Genomic DNA, 22,299 nt, shown 5'->3' with positions numbered 1-22,299 from the left:
ATGGAAAAGGTAAAAACCACCATGTATGACCCTTGTAAACCACCATCAAGCTAATAAAACCTAAGACACTTTGACTAAACCTTGACTTAGTAACTAATTACTGAAAATAGAAAATAGAAAAGCCTTCAAGAAATACCAGAAAATGGCAAAGGCCATTTCGGCCCAAATGGCCTGCCCAGCCTAGCCGAGGGCCCCTCCCTCTCACTTCCCCGCACGCCAGCCAGAGCGGGCCCACCCAACACCGTGGCCTAGTAGCACAGCACAGTAGCAGCAGCCTTCCCCGCTAAAGGACAAACTAACGGGTGGGCCCTCATCGTCAGTCACACAGCAACAGGGTCTTCTTCCTCCCCACACCGACCTCTCCCTCGACCAGGAACCGACCGGAGCAGCAGGCGCGGGCCTGGGGTCACGCAAAGAGCATGACCCTATCCCCTTGGCGTAGCGCTCACATGACCCCCGCGACAACTACCCTGTGCCCGTGAGCCGTCTGATGTGCATCGCGCATCACCGCCGCCCGATCAACCGCCATTGGAGAAGCCTGGAGCTTCACCTATAAAAGGAGGAGCCCAGAACCCTAGCACCTCACCACACCTCGCCACCGCCGTGCGGTTCGCACCAACACACTAAGCTGAGGGACGAGAGGAGAAGGAGAGGCACGGAGAAGGACGCCGCTGCCGGAGCAAGAAGGGAGGAGCCACCGGCGTGGAAGACGGTGAGTACCTCTGTCCTGGCTTAGCTCTACTACACCGTTGACACCGCACCACCACCATCGCCTTCAAGCTCCCCGCGGTGAGCCATCTTGCTGAGACCACCTCCCTAGCCAAATGGAATGTGCACCGCCATGATCAAAACCTTGCTGAAGCTTCGAGCTTTGGCCTAGCCCAACTGGTTAGCTAGGGAGACTACCATGGCCATGCTTGCTGAGACCCAGGATGCACTGTGCGCGCTGCCATCAGCCAAAAGAAGGACCCTAGCCATGACGTTGTACATCGGAGCAGGAGCGCACATGCATGGGCACGCTCACCATGGCCGAGGGCACAACCATGGCGAGACCACCGCGTCTTCTACGTCATGGTAAAGGCGACATTGACACCCTGACTGGCTCTGCCATGACGAGAGACACACCGTGCTCACCTTAGCCGAGGAAGAAGCCCACCAGAGCCCTGTGTTGCCGCATCGCACCTCGTCGGAGCGCCACCGCCTTTGCTTTGCCCCCACCACCGTGGTCGGAGCCACTAGGAGCACTAGGAGCTCCTTTAACACGCCCACCATGGCCATAGAAGCACTGTGGAGCTCACACGCTCCTCCAACTGGGCTCTTGCTACCACGGCAGCCCTGTCCATGCACACCAACGAACCCACGCCACCGTTCACCGTGGCCGAAACCCTAGGAAGCCCTAGCCACCACCTTGACCCCACCACTGCACTCATCGAGGCTTGGCGACGCTTTTGGCTACCTTAATCGCGCACCAGTACCACCCGAGAGGCTCACCGGCGAGCTCACCGCCGGCGGGAGCATCGGGGACGATGGGGAATTCTCCCCGCCTGGTTCACGTATGTGTGCACCCTATCCTAGTGAACAAAATGGAGAAGGATCGATGGACCTGGACTATGTAGACCATGTTTGTGGTCCATGAACCAACACCGTGCAGTCCACCATGCACCGATTCGGTGGACCAAAGCCTAGTAGAGGCCCAGGGTCATGACGTGGCCGCACCAACGCGTGCCACGTGGTGGGCCAAGCCTGGCCCAAATCCAGGCCTAACCAGCCCAGTCGAGGCCTAGCCTATATTGACCATTGATCGGTCAGCATTGACCGTTGATCGGGGCCACATGTCAGTGACACCGCCTTGCGGGACCCACTTGGCAGAGGATGAAACAGCCAAGATGATGTCATGCTGACATCATGATAACGTCAGCTGCTCTGGCCCACCTATCAGTGACTGTGATCCGTTGACCATTGACTTGATGTTGACTTTGACTGGACCCACATGTTAGTGACCCAAGAGCCCCTGGTCCCACCTGTCAGTAGCTGATGACGTAGATGATGTCATGCTGACGTCATGCTGACATCAGCAGGACCCCACCTGTCAGTACTAGAACTGAATCGATGATGTCATGCTGACGTCAGCATACCACGTGGACCAACAGGAGCGTGACATGTGTCAGCATGATATTAATTCAGCCTTTTCCCATTTTCAGAAATGATTTAAACTTTGGAAATTCATAACTAATTCATACGAACTCAGAAAAATATGAAACCAGGACCAAAATTCATCTAAAAATCGAGCTCTACGTAATGGACCCATGTTTGTGTGCATTTGGCTCCTTTGAATTTTCATTGCTTCTTTGTGCTATTCTATAGACATCGCTAACACGACTATAATGCGATCGTTTGTAGACTCGGAGGAGAACCAGATGGACGAGGACCGAGAGTACCGTGAGGAGTATGGAGATGACTACACTGAAGGTGCCACATCCCACCCAATCTCGTAGCACCTATTATGCATGGCTAATATAGAACTGCTATTGCCTTATTTTATCGTTATTTTCACACTATGATAGGACTTGCATGGTAGTATGCTTTCTTGATGGCCTTTACCTTGACGCAACCTTACCCTTGCTCACCCTGCTATTAGGCTAGTCACACGCTCACTGCTATATTTCACTGCTTATTATTTCTACTACGCTTATATATACTATATTGATGCGTGGTGGAAACTGGAGTTATCTGGACTTTGGGGAGAGTGTTGCGTGTGTGACTTGGGTGTGTGGAGGGTGAGGGTTGTGTTGACCAAGTTGGAGTATACGATGAGCCTGGGGCAAGTCTTGCCGTGAGGTGCTACCTGGGCACCCCTAGAATGGATACCTGTGGTGGGTAAATGGTGATATGAGGTGGCCCTGGGTGTGAGCCTATGATGGGAGGAGCCTGGGGTGGAGGTGCTGTGGTGGCACGGTAAAACCCTGATGAAGACATTCTGGCTTGGTCATCTCTAAGGACTTACTAGTACTCAGACTCACCGGGAAGCCTTATGTACCACTCGCCCTATATGGTGCGGGACGGCCGAACTACTTGGTAGGATATTGCCACTACTGCTAGGTTGATAGCGGACAGTGCAAGGATGTATGGGGCGTGGAGGATTTCCCCCACACCCTTTTGAGACTTCATGGAGACCTTGTGGACCCGACTCATGACTCACAGTTTCAGCCACCCTAGACTAGACTTGGGGTGTACCAGGGCTGAATGGTAGAGTGGCATTATCCTAGGCTAGCAAGCGATCAGAATTAGCCCAGTTGACGACGGTCAGCAAAGAAGGCAGATCTTATGGTTATGTAAAACCTCTACAGAGTGTATGGTTGATCAATCGATACATATGTCAACTTGTCGGCTATGGACCTTTCCTGGGTTTCGCTTAAACTAGATAGCGAGATGAGTCTTTCTCTTCTTCCCCCATGAGAGAGTGTCGGTCGTAGCCAGGGGCTACAGGCCATGAGATAGTGCCGAGAGGGAGTTGGCCTATCGACTGAGCGATGGTATGGTGGTGGTATGGTGATGATATGGAGATGGTGGTATATCAATCCCAGGATTGAAACCTGGCTCTAGACATAAAAAGGGGGTGGGATGTGTGTGAGAATGGTGTTAAAAACTTGACGAACTACTATTATATACTTGATATGCTAATACATAGAAAACCCTAGCCTTATAGGTTCCTTTTGATTATATCCAACTTGCATTCAATTTCCACAAAGCATTGCTCGTAGGGTGGGAGTGGCTAGTACAAATCGTACTGGTAAACTTTGGCACATAGGTTCTACTGAGGAGTATAGCTCTGAGGAGTTTGACGGTTGAGGGGTTCATTCCTATGCTCGAGTTTTGGCGATCTTATCTCCAAGCTGTTCTAGATGAATGCTACCTTTGATTCCGCCAATGCGACGATGTAATAATTTATGTAATTCCGCACTTTATGTACTCTGATATTATCATTGTATGGATAAGGTATTCAACTAGAATTTGGGTAATATGATCTACAATGGTAATAATATACTTCGACTCTGTGGATTTCCCTTCGTGGAAATCAGGTCGTTTCACAAATGCGAACACAAGGTTGACAAGTACCCTTGTGTGTTCGTTTTGTGATGAGTGATTGTCAATGTGATCCACGAAGTAGGTTGAGTGGTGACTAACCCTACCATGGCGAAAGCTATGTGTGCGACATGTCTTTTGGCTTGTGTTGTGCAGGTGTGGAGCTCGGATGCGGTGGTCGATGGTGAGGTGAAGGTCAAGGAGGACGTGCCGTGCTGATAGACCGGGAGCGGTGAAGGACAGACATGAGGCTTGGACCGAGGGACTCAGAGGTCGGGTGACTAGCCATGGTGGCTGACACTTGGGACATCGACAAGTGCAAGAAGACATGGAGTGACGGTGTTGACCGGGTCAAGACGGCGGACGCGTGAGTCGAGCGAGGCTCAGGAGGACTTGGTGGGCCGGCCGGTCGAGGACAGCGGTGACATGCGTCGGATGGTGGGGGACGCGTATGGAGTATGCTACTCATGGACGGTTTGATGGTTTGGACCTCAAAACCATCGGATGGACGGTTTACGGGTTTGGGCCTCAAAACCCGGGCGGAGGTTCCGAGGAGGGACGGACGGCACGTGGCGGCATCGGGGAGTTTGCGTCGAGGCAAAGCTACCGATGAGAAGGCGCGGTGGCCGTCGGATCAAGATTACACCGGGTTGGACAAGAACGCCTTTGGGCTTAGCGGTTCAACTCATTTGTATCCAGGGGCAAAACTGAGAATGTGTAATAGCCCTATTAAATAGGATGAGGGAGCCCCTATCTCCCTCACCTCCTCCAGTTTTCATTTTCTCCTTTAGGGTTTCTTCCTCTAGTTTGCTTCCATGTATGAGAGAGGTCCACAACTCAAATTGTGACTTGGTTTTGAAGGAATCGGTGGCCGTAACCACCGTATGCCCTCTGGGATTCATGATTTAGTTGTGTTCTTGATGTGATTTTGGTGTTCTTCACGAGCTCCTTTTGTCCCCTCTTGTTTCCCCTCTCATTTCTTCGTTTTAGGATGGTTTTGGTTCGTTCTTATTGCCTTGGATCGATCAATGACATGAGTAGAAGCTTTTCACCGAAGGAAATCCACTAATTCCTCACGAGATCGCAGATCCGAGCAATTTAAGTTCTTGACCTATTTTTTGGGGGATTCTTTAATTCCTTCGATTCATGGAGTTAGAGTTTGTTTTGGGCCATGATCCTTTAGAGGTTGTCTTTCTACTCGCTTGTGAACCCTTGTGCAAAGTTTCAAGTCATTTGGAGTTGATTTGATCAAGTTATGGCTTGATTTGATTTTTCTCGAGAAACTGCTCGTTCATACCGGACGTGTCCGATATGATCTAGGACGTGTCCGATATTTCTCACTTTGGATTTTTGAGCTGAAATTTGGTGGAGACCTTCCCTTAGTGTCTAAACAGCTATGGTTAAAATTTCATGATTTTTGGACACCATTTGACGGAGTTTTGGATTTTTCTCTTTTGGTCAGCTTGCTGCTGAAAATACCGGACGTGTCCGAGATCATACCGGACGTGTCCGAAAATACCGGACGTGTCCGATATAATACCGGACGTGTCTGATATTTGTAGAAGCAGTGCTGTTTTCTTTTGGGAGTTTGCTCATTTGGGTTTCGATCTGTGTTCCGTTTGCTCTATGGTGACCCGCTGTGTTCTGAGGGAGCATCCACCCTTCTCTAGGGTCGTGGTCATCAAGTTCTTCGTGTATGTTTTTTGGGGATTGATGTTGGGACAGTGGTTGAAGATTTCGAAAGAAATTTGAGGCTCCCATTCACCCCCCCCCCTCTGGTCGCCGTTTCTGGTCCTTCAATTGGTATCGGAGCCAGTTAAGGATCATTCCACCTTAATCGGTCCATAATCCACGAAGGCGACATGGAGCGTGGTTCCGGCAAACCACCGCACTTTGATGGGTCTAACTATCCTTATTGGAAGATCCACATGTCTGCGCATCTCTAGGGGATTGATTGGCTCATCTAGGAAATTTGCGAGGATGCTACTTACATTGTGCTCCCTGTTGCGGCCTGTACCACCCAGGATCACAAGGATCGGCACAATGCAAATCACAAAGCTCGCAGTGTGCTTTTCTCGAGTCTTTCGCTTTCTGAGTTCGAGCGTGTCTCTGATTGTACTACAGCTCGAGAGATCTAGGTGAGGCTTCAGAGCTATCATGAGGGGACCGCACAGGTCAAGACCAGACTCTACGAGACGTACAAGCACGAGTACGAGAACTTCTCTCAGTTTGATGGCAAGTCCATCGATGCCATGTTTTCCCGCTTTTAGACTATTGTCAACAAAATGAAAGCGAACAAGGCCAACCTACCTTATAGTGATCATGAGAGGGCACTCAAGCTTCTCTATGCCCTTGATCGAAAGGTATGGGATGTGAAGGTGTCGGCGATCATCGAGTCGGCCAACTACGACACCCTCACCGTTGACAAGCTTTTCAGCAAGCTCAAGTCCACAGAGATCGACTACCAAACCTAAGCTAAGCTCAAGAATCCTTCTACACCAACCATGGCTTTGGTCTCAGGTAGTGGTTCAAGTTCATTGACTAACCCTTCACAAGCTTCTTTCTCTTTATCGTGCTTGATGTCAGTCACAGAGGAGCAGCTAGAGTCTCTTGGGGATAATGAGTTGGCACTCGTCATCAGTCGGTTCTCTCGGTTTCACAACAACCGTTTGAACCGCCGACGTAGTGGTGGCCCAAAGGAGGGATGCTATGGATGTGGAGATCCGGACCACTTTGTCACGCACTGCCCCAAGAAGAAGCCCTTCACCAACAAGTATGACTCCGGCAAGTGCAAGGATAAGCGTGACTACACCTCCAGCAAGCACAAGGCCAAGGGCGGCTTCGACAAGGAGGCGATCAAGAAGGCGTACCATAGGAAGGCCAAAGCTCAAGAACACGCCTTCCTCACCTCCCTCAGCGACCTCGACAATGACTCCGACGATGATCACTCTTCTTCTCCCTCGACCGACGATGAGTCTGAGAAGAAGCGCGAGGACAAGCTCAACGGTCTCTGCTTTGTTGCCGGTGCAAACCGTGGTGGGTTTTGCACTATGGCGGTTGACGGTGGAGCAAAGCTCAAAAAGGACGTCGACGTCGACGACGACAAAAATGAGGTACCGCCCACACTTGACTCACTTATGCTTGAGCTTGATACTATGAATGATACATTGATGAGTCAAGACAAGTTGCTTAAGCGTGCTGCCCGTGAGAGAAAAGAGTTTAAGGACCAGCTAGAGGTTGCCTTGAAGGAGTTGGAGCTTGCCAAGAGTGGTGTAGTGGTGTCAGAGGAGGAGGAGTGCGATGAGTGCGCTATACACATGTCTAACCTCTCTGACTTGCAATCCAAGTATGCTATTTTGCTTGATGAATGTGATGAGCTGAAGTCTCATTCTGGGTTGCTCGGTGCATGCAAGTCCTGCTCAGGCTTGCAATCTGAGTTGGCAGAGAAGGTTGCCAAACTTGCTGAGTTTGAGAAGGCCAACTCAGATAGCGCCACCACTACATGTGTTCGATGTGAAGCTTTGGTGTTGGAGCTTGAGTCCTACAGGCACGACAAGATGGGAACCGAGGAAGAAAACACACAACTTCAGTCCATTTTGAGCTGGGTGTCGTGCAGTGAGCCTCAGTTGGGCATGATGGTGAGCCAGTTTAGGTAGGGAACTGACTCATCGGGAGTAGGCTTTGCTATAGGTGGGAAGGGTGAGCATGTCTATGGCAAGGTTGGTGAACATAGTGGTTTGAACCCAAGTGAGAAACCCACCAACACTCCCAAATTGATCAAGATCCCTCCACCAGAGTCTACCAAGCCTATGATCAAAGATGGTGTGTTTGAAGAACTACCAAAAGCTCCACCATCCAAGCAAGTTTGGGTTCCCAAACCGAACCACTTTCGGAACTCACTCGATACTCTACCCAACATCTCTAGTGCACCCCTTCCTAAAGCCAAAAAGCCTCAGAGAGTGAACCACAACCACAAGAGAGTGAGTCAACCACCATCCAAGAGAGAGGTGAGGTACCACTGTGACTATTGCCATAGAGATGGTCATTTGGCTGAGTTTTGCTTTAGGAGGAAGAGAGATGAGCGGTGCGAGTACGAGTTGAACAACCGGAACATGTACCGTCCTCCCCATGGTGTACATGTACCGCTTGTTCAGAGGCACAGTGTTAGGCCTAGAGGTGCAATGCCTCAAGGTGCTAGGCCTCAGGTGGCGAGACCACGTGGTGGTCATGCCCGGCGTGGCCCAAGTCATGATCTATATGACTCTAGACCTCGCGACGGTGGCTTTCAGTCCCACACTTCTAGCGGACCACGTTTTCCCCCACGTGGTGATCGCTTCTCTCTAATGGGACATGGCATGTATGGTGTTTTTCCTAACACTTTTCCAGGGCAAATGACTCAACACTGGTATTCTCCTCATTTCACTAACCCCAGTGTTGTGCCATTTGCTCACCCTCTGTCTTTCTATTGATGCAGAGCGGAGGCCTGGAGAACACGTGGCTTGTTGATTCTGGCTGTTCGCACCACATGACCGGAAGTTCCAAATGGTTCTCCAGCCTCGACCCCATGCAATACAAGGAGTACATCACATTTGGGGACAATAGCAAAGGTAAGGTGCTGTCTCGTGGGACCATTCGGGTCAATGAGTCTTTTATCTTGAAGGACGTTGCTTTGGTTTCAAGCCTGCATTTCAATTTGCTCTCTGTTTCACAACTCCTTCAAGATGGGTTTGAGGTGCGCTTTAAGACTGGACTTTCTCGTGTGCTCGATTCTCAAGGACATCTAGTTTGTCACATCGTTCCTTTTGGCTGAGTTTTTAGAGCTGATTTCTCTCAGTCTTTCGGTTCTTCTCGCTGTTTGGTTGCTGGATCTTCTTCTGATTTGTGGAAGTGGCATAGGAGACTTGGTCACTTGAGCTTCGATCTCCTAGTGAGGTGGAGTTCTCTTGACATGATCCGAGGATTGCCCAAACTTAAGTTTGAGAAGGATCTGGTATGCCATCCCTGTCGCCATGGAAAGATGGTGGCTGCTTCCCATCCTCCAGTGACTTAGGTCATGACCACGAGACCCGGTGAGCTACTCCATATGGACACTGTTGGTCCGGCTTGGGTTCGGTCAGAGGGAGGGAAGTGGTACGTTCTTGTGATCGTGGATGATTTTTCTCGCTATTCTTGGGTGTTTTTCATGGAGGGCAAGGATGAAGCATTTTCTCATGCTTGTGACTTGATCTTGAGGTTGCAAACAGTTACCAAAGAATGCCATACGAGCTGTCCGTAGTGACAATGGCACTGAGTTCAAAAACTCACAGTTTGACACTTTTTGTGCCTCGTTGGGTGTTGAACATCAGTTTTCTTCGCCCTATGTCCCTCAGCAGAATGGTGTTGTTGAGCGCAAAAATCGGACTTTGGTTGAAATGGCCAGGACGATGCTCGATGAGCATAGGACTCCTAGGCGTTACTAGGCCGAAGCCATCAACACCGCCTGCCATGTTTCAAACCGCATTTTTCTTCGTGCTTTCTTAAAGAAGGCATCCTATGAATTGTGGTTTGGGCGTCCACCCAAGGTGAGTCATTTTCGAGTCTTCACTGGCTGGTGCTTCATTCTTAAGCAAGGTAATCTTGACAAGTTTGAATCTAGATCTTCGGACGATATATTCCTCGGTTACGCTTCTCATTTACATGCGTACCGTGTGCTTAATCTTGAGACTAACCGTGTCATGGAGACTTGTGAAGTCACCTTCGACGAAACCATGCCCTCTTCTATTTCTGTCTTTGAACGTGCAGGTGATGAAGAGATGGGTGACAGCATTTTCATTGAGGATGACGATGACATCGATTGGGATGATCCCAGGCCATCTCAACCAGCTGCCCCGATCAAGCCAGCTTCGACCACTTCGGCTCATGGCCCTAAGCCCTCCACCTCTACTTCATGGGGTCCGTGCGAGCCGCTTCCTCAATCGACTGAGGAGGCCCCAGCTATGGATGAGGGGGAGGCGACTTCGTCTTTGGGTGCACCTTGACATATCCAGTGATGCCATCCTCCTCAGACCATGATCGGCGACATCGACGAAAGGGTAACGCGTTCCAAGTCTTATCATATTTCCCATTTCGCTCATTCTACTTTCGTAGCTTCTTTTGAGCCTCGAGATATTGGACACGCACTATCTAATGCCGATTGGGTTAATGCTATGCATGAGGAGTTAGAGAACTTTGAGCAGAACCAAGTGTGGGTTTTAGTTCCACCTCCACCAGAGTGCCACCCCATAGGTACAAAGTGGGTTTACAAGAACAAGCAGAGTGATGATGGGGTGGTGGTGAGAAACAAGGCGAGATTAGTGGCTCAGGTTTTTTGCCAAAAAGAGGGAATAGACTATGAAGAAACATTTGCTCCTGTTGCCCGTCTAGAAGCCATTTGGATTCTTTTAGCATTTGCAGCTTCGAAAGGGTTCAAGCTGTATCAGATGGATGTAAAGAGTGCCTTCTTGAATGGGTACATAGAGGAAGAGGTTTATGTGAGGCAACCCCCTGGCTTTGAAAATCCAAAGTACCCCAACTATGTTTTTAAACTCCACAAAGCCTTGTATGGTTTGAAACAAGCCCCGAGAGCCTGGTATGAGCGTTTAAAAGCTTTCTTGCTTGATAAGGGTTTTAGGATGGGTTCCGTAGATAAGACTTTGTTCCTCCTCAAGCAAGGCACAGACATCCTTTTGGTTTAGATATACGTGGATGATATAATCTTTGGTGGCTCTTCTCATGCTCTTGTTGCCAAGTTTTCAGATACTATGAGCAGGGAATTTGAGATGAGCATGATGGGCGAATTGACTTTCTTCCTTGGGCTGCAAATCAAGCAAACTCGTGAGGGGACGTTCATGCACCAAGGCAAGTACACCAAGGACGTGCTCAAGAAATTTGATATGGGTGAGGCCAAGCCTCTTTCGACGCCCATGTCAACCACGACGGCCCTGGATGAGGATAAGGAGGGAGGAGCCGTGGACCAGAAGGAATACCAAAGCATGATCAGGTCCCTGCTGTACCTAACGGCGACAAGACCGGACATCCAGTTTGTAGTCTGCTTGTGCACGCGCTTTCAGTCTTCGCTGAGCACGTCTCATCGTCAAGCCATCAAGCGGATCCTCAGGTACCTTTGTTTCACACCCGAGTTTGGTCTTTGGTTTTCAGCTTCCTCCTCTCTTTCTCTTTGTGGGTATTCTGATGCAGATTATGCTGGTTGTCGTGTTGAGAGGAAGTCCACTTCGGGGACTTGTCAGTTTCTTGGATCTTCTCTTGTGTCTTGGTCTTCTCGCAAGTAGTCTAGCGTCGCCCAATCCACCACAGAAGCTAAGTATGTTGCTGCTGCTGCTTGTTGTTCCCAGTTGCTTTGGATGATAGCTACTCTAAGAGACTTTGGGTTAGAGTTTAGGCGAGTGCCTTTGTTTTGTGACAGCACCAGTGTCATAAGTGTAGCCAAAAACCCAGTCCTTCACTCAAAGACAAAGCACATAGAAGTTCGCTTTCACTTCTTGCGTGACCACTATGAGAAAGGTGATATCGATCTGCACCACATTGATACCCAAAACTAGCTCGCAGATATCTTCACCAAACCACTTGACCAAGCCCAGTTTGCTCGCTTACGAGGGGAGCTTGGAGTTTGTTTCCCTTTTTAGAGGAGGGGAACTTTGGTTGTTTTATTCTAGTTTTGCTTTTCTTTGTAGTGTAGCCTTTGTTTTTGTTTTTATATCATTCTTGCATATCATATCATCATGTATCATATTGCATCCTGAGCTTCATCCTTATAGTAGCTAGATTGACACTATGCTCTTGTTGGGGATGTTATGGATATACAATGATGTGCTTTTGGCTTAGGCTCCTTTTGATCAATTGATACATGTTATGAGATAAGCTTGTTTTCCAAACTGTGAACTTGATTAAAACTTGTTGAAACATGAAATGTGTTCACCACTACTTGTGGCACTAGCATGTGTAGAATGTGTCGAGATCTTTTTCTTGCTTCATATATATGCTTAGTTGCTACGGCTCATACCTTGAGTTACACGCTTGCTTGAGAAACTTGAATTTGTGCTAAAACTTGAAAATCAAACTAAGTGATTTGAAATGATTGGGATGGGTCTGTACTATCCTATGTTAGAGTATCGAGATAGCTCCAACTTGCACTTATTGGTGAACTTGAGCTCTGTAATGGATACCGAGATCATTGTCTTAAGCTTCTGATTGCCTTTGGCATAGGCTTGACATGGTCACTAAGTCAGGTTTTGATGGCACAGATAACCTCCCGCACACACTTGTCTGACAAACTTTGGTAATAAGCTGCATAACTCTGATAAATTTCAATTGGTGTCTAAAATTTGATCAAACCACAAGTTTGTCTTATGACATGATGTGTGAACTTTGTTTGGGGTAGTTCACTTTGCATACATGTGTAGCACAAGGTCGATCTCCTGTCTACTTTTGCTATGTGCTCCTTTGGTGGTGAACCCTCTTTTAAAATTGCTCAAACTTGATCAAAATTGCTTAAATGCCATATTTCGTCTCATTTGGTCACTTTGAGCATTTGCTAGCACTTGTATGTGTTGCTATATATACATGACAGCATCAACTAGAGCCTCTTTTCAATCTACTTACTATAATCTTGAAGCTTCTGCATTCGTGCATTTCTGCATTCATAGTATGATTTGAGGGGGAGATGCAATCTTTGGGCTCTAGCTTGATAAGTGCATGTGTCAACAAGGGGGGGGGGAGTTTTCCACACTCACAATGACACAAGGGGAAGAAACTTCCAATTTCACTTAAAGTTGAGAGATATGCATTCATTTGAGAGAGATTGCACTTGTTCAGGGGGAGTTGCATTTGAGGTGTTTTGCTAGATGTGTTGAGCCTTTGCCTCTTCTGGAGGGTCTAGCAGTTTTTTGGTTTTTCGAGCTTTGCTAGTGGTGTTGAGCCCGTTGCCTCTTCTTGAGGGCTAGCTTTGTTTCACTTGGTTATGTCGAGCCGTTGCCCATGTCTTTGGGGACCAAGTTTTGCTCATTTTCAAATGACCCGGTTCTTGGCTTTTCTTTGGCTTTTGGTCATTTGGGTGAGTTCTTTCTTTTTCTCTTCTTCTTCTTTTTCTTTTGCTCAAGTTGTTCGTGTATTGGTGTTGACAATGCACTCATCAAGGGGGAGATTGCGAACACAAGGTTGACAAGTACCCTTGTGTGTTTGTTTTGTGATGAGTGATTGTCAATGTGATCCACGAAGTAGGTTGAGTGGTGACTAACCCTACCATGGCGAAAGCTATGTGTGCAACATGTCTTTTGGCTTGTGTTGTGCAGGTGTGGAGCTCGGATGCGGTGGTCGACGGTGAGGTGAAGGTCAAGGAGGATGTGCCATGCCGACAGACCAGGAGCGGTGAAGGACGGACGTGAGGCTTGGACTGAGGGACTCAGAGGCCGGGTGACTAGCCACGGTGGATGACACTTGGGACATCGACAAGTGCAAGAAGACATGGAGTGACGGTGTTGACCGGGTCAAGACGGCGAACGCGTGAGTCAAGCGAGGCTCAGGAGGACTTGGCGGGCCGGCCGGTCGAGGATGGTGGTGACACGCGTCGGATGGCGGGGGATGCGTATGAAGTACGCTACTCACGAACGGTTTGATGGTTTGGACCTCAAAAACATCGGATGGACGGTTTACGGGTTTGGGTCTCAAAACCCGGGCGGAGGTTCCGAGGAGGGACGGACGGCATGTGGCGGCATCGGGGAGTTCGCGTCGAGGCGAAGCTACCGATGAGAAGGCGCGGTGGCCATCGGATCAAGATTACACCGGGTTGGACAACAACCCCTTTGGGCTTAGTGGTTCAACTCATTTGTATCCAGGGGCAAAACTAGGAATGTGTAATAGCCCTGTTAAATAGGATGAGCGAGCCCCCATCTCCCTCACCTCCTCCAGTTTTCATTTTCTCCTTTAGGGTTTCTTCCTCTAGTTTGCTTCCATGTATGAGAGAGGTCCACAACTCAAATTGTGACTTGGTTTTGAAGGAATCGGTGGCCGTAACCACCGTATGCCCTCCGGGATTCATGATTTAGTTGTGTTCTTGATGTGATTTTGGTGTTCTTCACGAGCTCCTTTTGTCCCCTCTTGTTTCCCCTCTCATTTCTTCGTTTTGGGATGGTTTTGTTTCATTCTTGTTGCCTTGGATCGATCAATGACATGAGTAGAAGCTTTCCACCGAAGGAAATCCACTAATTCCTCACGAGATCGTAGATCCGAGCAATTTAAGTTCTTGACCTATTTTTTGGGGGATTCTTCCATTCCTTCGATTCACAGAGTTAGAGTTTGTTTCGGACCATGATCCTTTAGAGGTTGCCTTTCTACTCGCTTGTGAACCCTTGTGCAAAGTTTCAAGTCATTTGGAGTTGATTTGATCAAGTTATGGCTTGATTTGATTTTTCTCGAGAAACTGCTCGTTCATACCGGACGTGTCCGATATGATCTAGGACGTGTCCGATATTTCTCACTTTGGAGTTTTGAGCTAAAATTTGGTGGAGACCTTCCCTTGGTGTCTAAAGAGCTATGGTTAAAATTTTATGATTTTTGGACACCATTTGACGGGGTTTTGGATTTTTCTCTTTTGGTCAGCTTGCTGCTGAAAATACCGGACGTGTCCGAGATCATACCGGACGTGTCCGAAAATACCAGACGTGTCCAATATAATACCGGACGTGTCCGATATTTGCAGAAGCAGTGCTGTTTTCTTTTGGGAGTTTGCTCGTTTGGGTTTCGATCTGTGTTTCGTTTGCTCTGTGGTGACCCGCTGTGTTCTGAGGGAGCATCCACCCTTCTCTAGGGTCGTGGTCATCAAGTCCTTCGTGTATGTTTTTTTGGGGATTGATGTTGGGACAGTGGTTGAAGATTTCAAAAGAAATTTGAGGCTCCCATTCACCCCCCCCCCCCTTTGGTCGCCGTTTCTGATCCTTCAACAAATATTTCAATTACTTTAGCCTTTACTTCATGAAGAAGTTGAAGCCTCTTAAGAATAGCTTCATATTCTACTTGGTTGTTGGTAATCATTGGTTCAGTCGGAAAAGCAAACTCAAAACTTGTCCCCTAAGGCAAAATAATAACAATACCAATGTCACCACCTTGCTTGCATGATGATCCATCAAAGAATAACGTCCATGGTATCGGCTCTACATAATCAATACTTGGCTTATGATGCTGGGTGACGAAATCGGCCATTACTTGTCCTTTGACTGCTTTAGCCGATTCATACCTCAAGTCAAATTCTGATAACGCGAGAATCCACTTTCCCACTCTCCCATTCAGTATTGGCATTGATAACATGTGCTTGATCACATCAGCCTTGGAAACAATTGTACACTCGGCCGATAATAAGTAGTGTCGCAACTTAGTGCAAGAGAAATATAAGCACAAGCATAACTTTTTGGTGGGAGAATATCTTGTTAATGAATCCAATAGTCTTCTACTTAGATAGAAAATGACTCGCTCTTTTCCTCCAAACTTTTGCATCAAGGCCGATTCAATCATTTTGTCATCAGCCGATATGTACAACTTAAAAGGCTTACCCTGCTGAGGAGGTACCAACACAGGTGGACACTTCATATATTCTTTTATCTCTTCAAACGCCTTTTGTTGTACGTCACCCCACTTAAATTCTTGATCATTTTTCAACTTCAACAAGGGAGAAAACGGAAGAACTTTTTTTGACAAATTTGAAATGATTCTTGTGATAAAATTAATCTTTCCAAGTAAAGATTGTAACTCTATTTTAGTAGTCGGGGGTACTGCTTCATCAATTGCTTTCATGCTTTTCTGACCAACTTCGATCTCTCTCTCGTGGACCATAAAACCTAAGAATTGTTCGGCTGATACTCCAAAGGCATACTTATTAGGATTCATCTTTAGACCATATTTTCTTATGCATTCTAGAGTCTCCTATAAATCAGCTAGATGCTTCTTGTACCCCTTGGATTTTATCATCACATCATCAATGTAGATTTCAACAATCCTGCCGATCAACTTATGAAAAATATAATTCATCGCCCTCTGATAAGTTGCAACGGCATTCTTTAGACCAAAGGTCATCACAACCCACTCAAATAAACTGATTGCGTCGGGACACCTGAAAGTTGTCTTCGCTATGTCTTCCTCAGCCATGAAAATTTGGTTATATCCTGCTTTGCCATCCATGAAGCTAATAACCTTGTGCCCGGCTGCTGCATCTACCACCATATCGGTTATCGGCATCAGATAACCATCCATGGGTGTGTCCTTGTTTAGATCTCTAAAATGGATGCAAACTCTTAATTTTCCATTCTTCTTATACACAGGGACAACATTCAATATCCACTCTACATATCGGCATGGTCGGATAAACTTTGCTTCCAGTAATCTTTTAGACTCCTTTTTGATATCATTCAGCACGTTTGGGTTGAATCTCCTCGAAGCTTGTTTGAACGGCCAATATTCAGGTTTGATTGGCAACCGATGTTCAACAATTGATTGGTCTAGACCAGGCATCTCATAGTATTCTCAAGCAAAATATTCTTTAAATTCCTTTAATAAATCAACTAATTCTCACTTATACTCAGGATCCAACTTGGCACTTACATATGTCAGCCTAGATCTACCTCTAGAACCAATGTCTACCTCTTCTAATTCATCGGCCAACATGAAGCCATGTCCTAGCTTGCCATCTATATCATCTATTGGATTATCCATTAAAACCAATTTTCAAAGCCAGTTGCTTGGATCAGCTATTGGCTTTCATTATTGACTCTAATAAAGCCTCATTCCCATAACTATCCAGAAAAGCATTCAAAGTCTTCTAGCTCTCAAAAGACTGGATCGGTTGTTGCGATACTCATGGACTCATCAGCGCGAACCAACTTGACATCATCTCCATGCCATTGAATCAAACACTGATGCATGATTGATGGCACACAACAGTTTGCATGAATCCAATCATGACCAAAGAGTAAACTGTATGACCCTTTTCTATCAATGATGAAGAATGTGGTGAGCAGAGTCTTACTCCTAATTGTTAGTTCAACGTTCATTGTCCCCTAGGTCTTAGACGCATTACCCCCAAAGTCCTTAAGCATCATGTTGGTCTCAATCAGATCTCCTGGTCCCTTGCCAAGTTTATGAAAAGTAGTGTAAGGGATAAGATTGACAGCAGCACCTCCATCCACCAACATCTTGTTCATCGGCATCCCATCAACAAAATCTTTCACATATAAAGCCTTTAAGTGCCGATGCTTGACTGGTTTATCAAATATAGTCTATTGTATAACTATCAACTTGGTAACTATTCCTTTATACTCTAATTCATTAAAATTTGAATAAACTTCTTGATCTGCTGGAGCTCTAAATTCTGATGGCAACAGAAAAGCTATTTGAATATTAGCCGATGGTTGCCTCCTATCGACTGTTTGGTTAACACGCCATACTTGAGGTCTACTAGATGCTTGAGCCTATTCTAGCTCTCTGTTCCTTAGGCGTTGCACTCATTGTTTCTGACTTCTTGTCAGACCTCTTGGACACCATTGGCCTTTCTGCCAAACATATTCTCTCTCATTGCTTTCTTCTTCGTAATCAGCCCAGTCTTGGTCAACAACTCATTTTCCAAGCCGACCATGAACACTTTTATTTTTTAAGCGTCAATTCATGTTATTATTATGATACACATCTTGAGCATGGATAGACCGGTGGTTGGTTTGAGATTGCCTAAACTCCCAATATTGTTCGCTGCACTCTGGACAGTTATTCCTGGTAGGCAACTTCAAACCTTCATTGCAGCGATGTCCGAAGAAAGGACAATTCCAATGTGATTCGGCTTGTTTTCTTTCATACCTCTCTTTTTCCTATTGATGCTGGTACTCTTGCTCTTCTAGCCAACGCTGATAGTCCTTTTCCTTCTGTCACTGCCATTTATTCAACAAAATTTGAGATGTAACACGTGGATTTGTCGCCCCATCTTTTGATATTTCTCCCTGCTCATATCGGCTCTTTTGCTTGTTGCGACGTCTTTTGATTTCCCTATATTCATCAGTCGATATTTGCATCTCAGGATCGACTGTTCTAGTTTCTCTTCATCTGGCTGATATTAGAACCTTAGTCTTCCCTTTGAGCAGCCTAGCATCGACCATGTTTTGATCTCTTGGGAAAGGATTATCATCAACTTTCATCTTCCGAGGCGTATGAAATTTGAGCCTTCCTTGCTGAATGGCCCTCTATATATGCTGCCAAAAAACTCTGCATTCATTAGTAGAATGAGATGTAGTGTTGTGAAACTTGTAGAACTTCTTATTTTGAAACTGATCTAGGGGCAACATAATATGGTTATCGGGCAACTTGATATGTCCCTTCTCGAGCAAGAAATCGAAGAGCTTGTCTGATTTTATGACGTCAATGTCATAGCTCTCCTTGACTCCTCTTCCCCAAGGGTTTGACACCATCACCGTCTTCTTACCCCAATTCCATTCAGCCATGACAACCTCTTCTTCTTCATCGTCTTCATAGTTGTCATCGACTGAATATGGATTATAAGCTTGGACCATTGTGGTACTTTTCTAAAATTGGTGTAACACCCTAAAATTTGCATTCTTTTAAAATAGTTAAATTTGATTTATTTATGCAATTATGTGTGCATTCAAATATAGGAAAATAATAATTATTGTGAAATTAAAAATCAATCATAAGGATAGATACATGTTCATGCACTCATGCTACAGCAATGTATTTAATATGTTGAGTGGTTTTGATTTAAACTCAAAAGGATTCAAAAATCATTTGGAAATGAATTTGAAAATTTGATTTGGAAAAAAAGAAAAGGAAATTAATTTCTCCCTCTCCCTTCCTCATTTTGGCCTGCTGACCCAACTTTCCCCGCCGACTCGCTCGCCCATCTTCTTTTCTTCCCTTCCTCCTTTACTCTTGGGCTAGCCCAACTCAACTGGGCAACCGCTGCCACGCCCTCTCCCTTCCTCTCTCTACCACTGATGGCCTGGGCTCGCTTGCCAGCGCTGTCCCCCACCTCTCGCGCGTCCTGCGCTCGGTCAAGCCACAACCGCCGCCATGCCCACCTCGCATCATGGGAGCGTCCTCCCCCATGCCTCGGCCTCTATAAAGGAGCTGAGCCCATCGCCACCCTCCCTGCTATCTCCCCCGCTCCACTCTCACATTCGCCCGTGCACGAGGAAGTCGCAACCGCTGCGCCGAGGTCCGCCGTCCATCCCTCCGCGCAGTTCACCATCCTCAAGCCACCGTCGTCTCTGATTTTCACCGTGGTGAGATTCGTCGTGCTCCCCTCCTTCTCCCCATGCCTTTAATTTCGTGTTTCATGGCCTCTAGGGCCCAATCTATGAGCGCCGAGGACCTCTGCGACGCCGGCCATGGCCACCACCGCCTCGGCCGTGTCCTCCGGCCGCATTCTCAGCCTGGGCGAGGTCACCTGCACCCCCTCTCTCCCGGTGTCCTCGGTTCATCGAACCATGGCCCGTAGCCCCTGAACCGAGTGCGTCAATGAGTTTCTTGCCACCGGCAATGGTTGTGCCGCTGTGCCGGCACTGTTCCGGCCACCAACCTTCTCTCTTTCCCCCTAGCTCTAATCTGAGCCGCCCATTGTTTGATCAACGGCCCAGGAAGGCTGATACCCCTTCATGGGTTGTTTTGCTAAAGAGACCCCCAAGTTTTGCCAAATTGAACCCGCAGTCCTCGGCCGATTTAAAAATCCCAGATTTGATTTTATTTAAATCCAAAAATAGTTCATTCTAATTATAGAAATGCCACTGGATTTGTTTTGCTCATAAAAACTTCGTTTTAACTCCGATTTGACCCATTCCACTTGCCTTAGTTTTGTAATTGCATAATCTACATGTTAATACCACTGTTAACCATGTTTGCAACTTTTAAATTTCATGGTTAGGTTTACTTAATTAATTTGCTATAGGAAATCTTGTTTAAATCATAACTTTCGTGTTTTAGCTCCGATTTTCATGAACTTCGCGTTGACGTGATCGTAGCGAGACATAGATTCTTTTCATAAACATTTTAACTTGTTTTCTATACTGCTGGTGTACTATTCTAACTATAGGATTGTTTGCTTTGCATGAATGTTCCTGAAATGTTGTATGTTGTCGTGTTGGTCGTGTTCAGACGGTGAGGAGAATGTTGGTGACCAAGAGTTCTTGGATGACCAGCAGGACCAGCAAGAGTTTGTTAACTAAGGCAAGTATAGCATGGGATCTACCTTGATGTCCTATTCACTATTTATTAATTACTCATTTGCATGTGTATAATTTTGATACCTGTAAGGATATCCTAGTGGTTGAATATCCTATTTTCCTTGTCTCCTAAGGGTTATATGCACATGGGTAGTTTGCTAGCGCTCAATGTAACTGAACATGATCCAAATAATGAATAATGGTTCTATGGAAAGAAAAGGTAAAAGTTGTTTTTAAACAACTGAATTATAGCGCGAAGGAGCAAAAGACTTTTGATCTTGATGCTCTCGGCCCTCCATAAGGACTTATCTGTCGGCAAAAGCTAGGACTGACAGTGCAATCGTGAGGGTCATATGGCTCTGACTTTAGCTCAGTAATAGGATCTTTTCTACCTTGTTAGAGGTTACCTTTATGGCGCAAAAGTGGCTTGCCACGTTGGGTATAGGGCTGCCTCTATTCTTATGTGTATAGCCATGAAGGATTTATGCCATAGGAAAGGGGGGTTCCTACATTTGCCTACTGAGGAAAACTAGCGGACCTAACTTGTTAGAAAAACCTATGAAATGGCTTCGTAGTGTACCCCGCCCGCTCACCTTGGCAGTGATATGGGAGTAATTAACCTAGGCATATGGGAATCACGACTCACGGTGAATGTGCACAACCTCTGCAGAGGGTTACAAACTGTTATAACAGCCATGCTCATGGTCACGAGCGGTCCAGAAAACTCATAGAATAACTGGTTATTTATTGTTGTTCATTTATGACGTTCTATGATGATAATATGATACAATTGATTCTGATATCTGATCATGTGGGTTTAATTGGGGTGTAAGCATAACTTGATAATAGTTGATGATAAAATCTTAACTTACTAAAAGTGCTAACTGCAATAAACCAAGGTCATCCTTTTTGAGCTTTCATAACCCCATGTTATCTTGTTAAGTTCGAGAAGTACTTATGCTTGTTTACTTTCTATATTTGGATAAAAATCCTGAATGGGTAACAGATGTCAACGAGAATGAGGTGTTTCTAGAGGACTTTTAGGCTTGTGGTCAACCAGTTGACCGTCCCTATGTTGGAGCTTCTACGAGAGAGCTATCTTTTTATTTTTCGTTGTGTTGTGTAAGACTATGTGATGGTATTAATCGTGATGTAAGAAACACTGTGATGATACTTTATGTTATTTGTCAACTTATGTGTGTGACTAATCCCTAGGCACATATGAGTTTTATGCATTCAATTTTATCCTTAAAATTGGGTGTGACAATCGGGTATCTCTGCGCATACTCTAGAATTGGCTATTGAGCGCTGCAACTCGTTGAGCCAATGGACCCAAGTTATCAAACTCTTATCCCAGTAGCTTCTCTCTCCATGTTGGCAACATTACTTGAATGATCAAAGTAGCTAGCTGATCATCAGTCAAGTTTAACTAGAAGCATAGATTTCTAGTCTCTTGAAACCTCTGAAGAAACTCGGTGCCCGATTCGTTAGTTCTCTACCTTATAGTTGTAAAATCGATAATCTTCTTTTCTCCTGTCCTAGTGTAAAAATATGTATGAAACTTCTTCTCTAGGTCAACCCAATTGGTAATGGAATTAACTGGCAGTGATAAAAACCAAGTGAAGGCTGACCCTAATAGTGGACCCTAATAGTGACAGGGAGAAGAAATGAACTCGATGGGCCTCTTCAACGGATGTTTCGCCCAATTATGTAAGATACCGACAACCATGTTCTATTATGCTCCTGCTGTCTTGGCCAGTGAACTTAGCAAACTCTGGGAGCCTGTAATTTGCAGGAAGAGTGACCAAATCATAACATTTTGGATATGGACGTTTGTACGAGAAGGTCTGCCCTTTCAGCTTTAGATCGAACTGATTCTTCATCTCTCGGTCACTCTCAGCAACAAATCATCAGTACTTGAATTTGGATTTCTCTACATCTGCTAACCCATCTGTGGATTGAAATCCTATGTACC

Source organism: Miscanthus floridulus, chromosome 11 (genome assembly GCF_019320115.1).
Source record: "Miscanthus floridulus cultivar M001 chromosome 11, ASM1932011v1, whole genome shotgun sequence".
NCBI classification, from domain to species: domain Eukaryota; kingdom Viridiplantae; phylum Streptophyta; class Magnoliopsida; order Poales; family Poaceae; genus Miscanthus; species Miscanthus floridulus.
The sequence above is the reverse complement of the archived record's forward strand: the minus strand, read 5'-3'. Positions refer to the sequence as shown.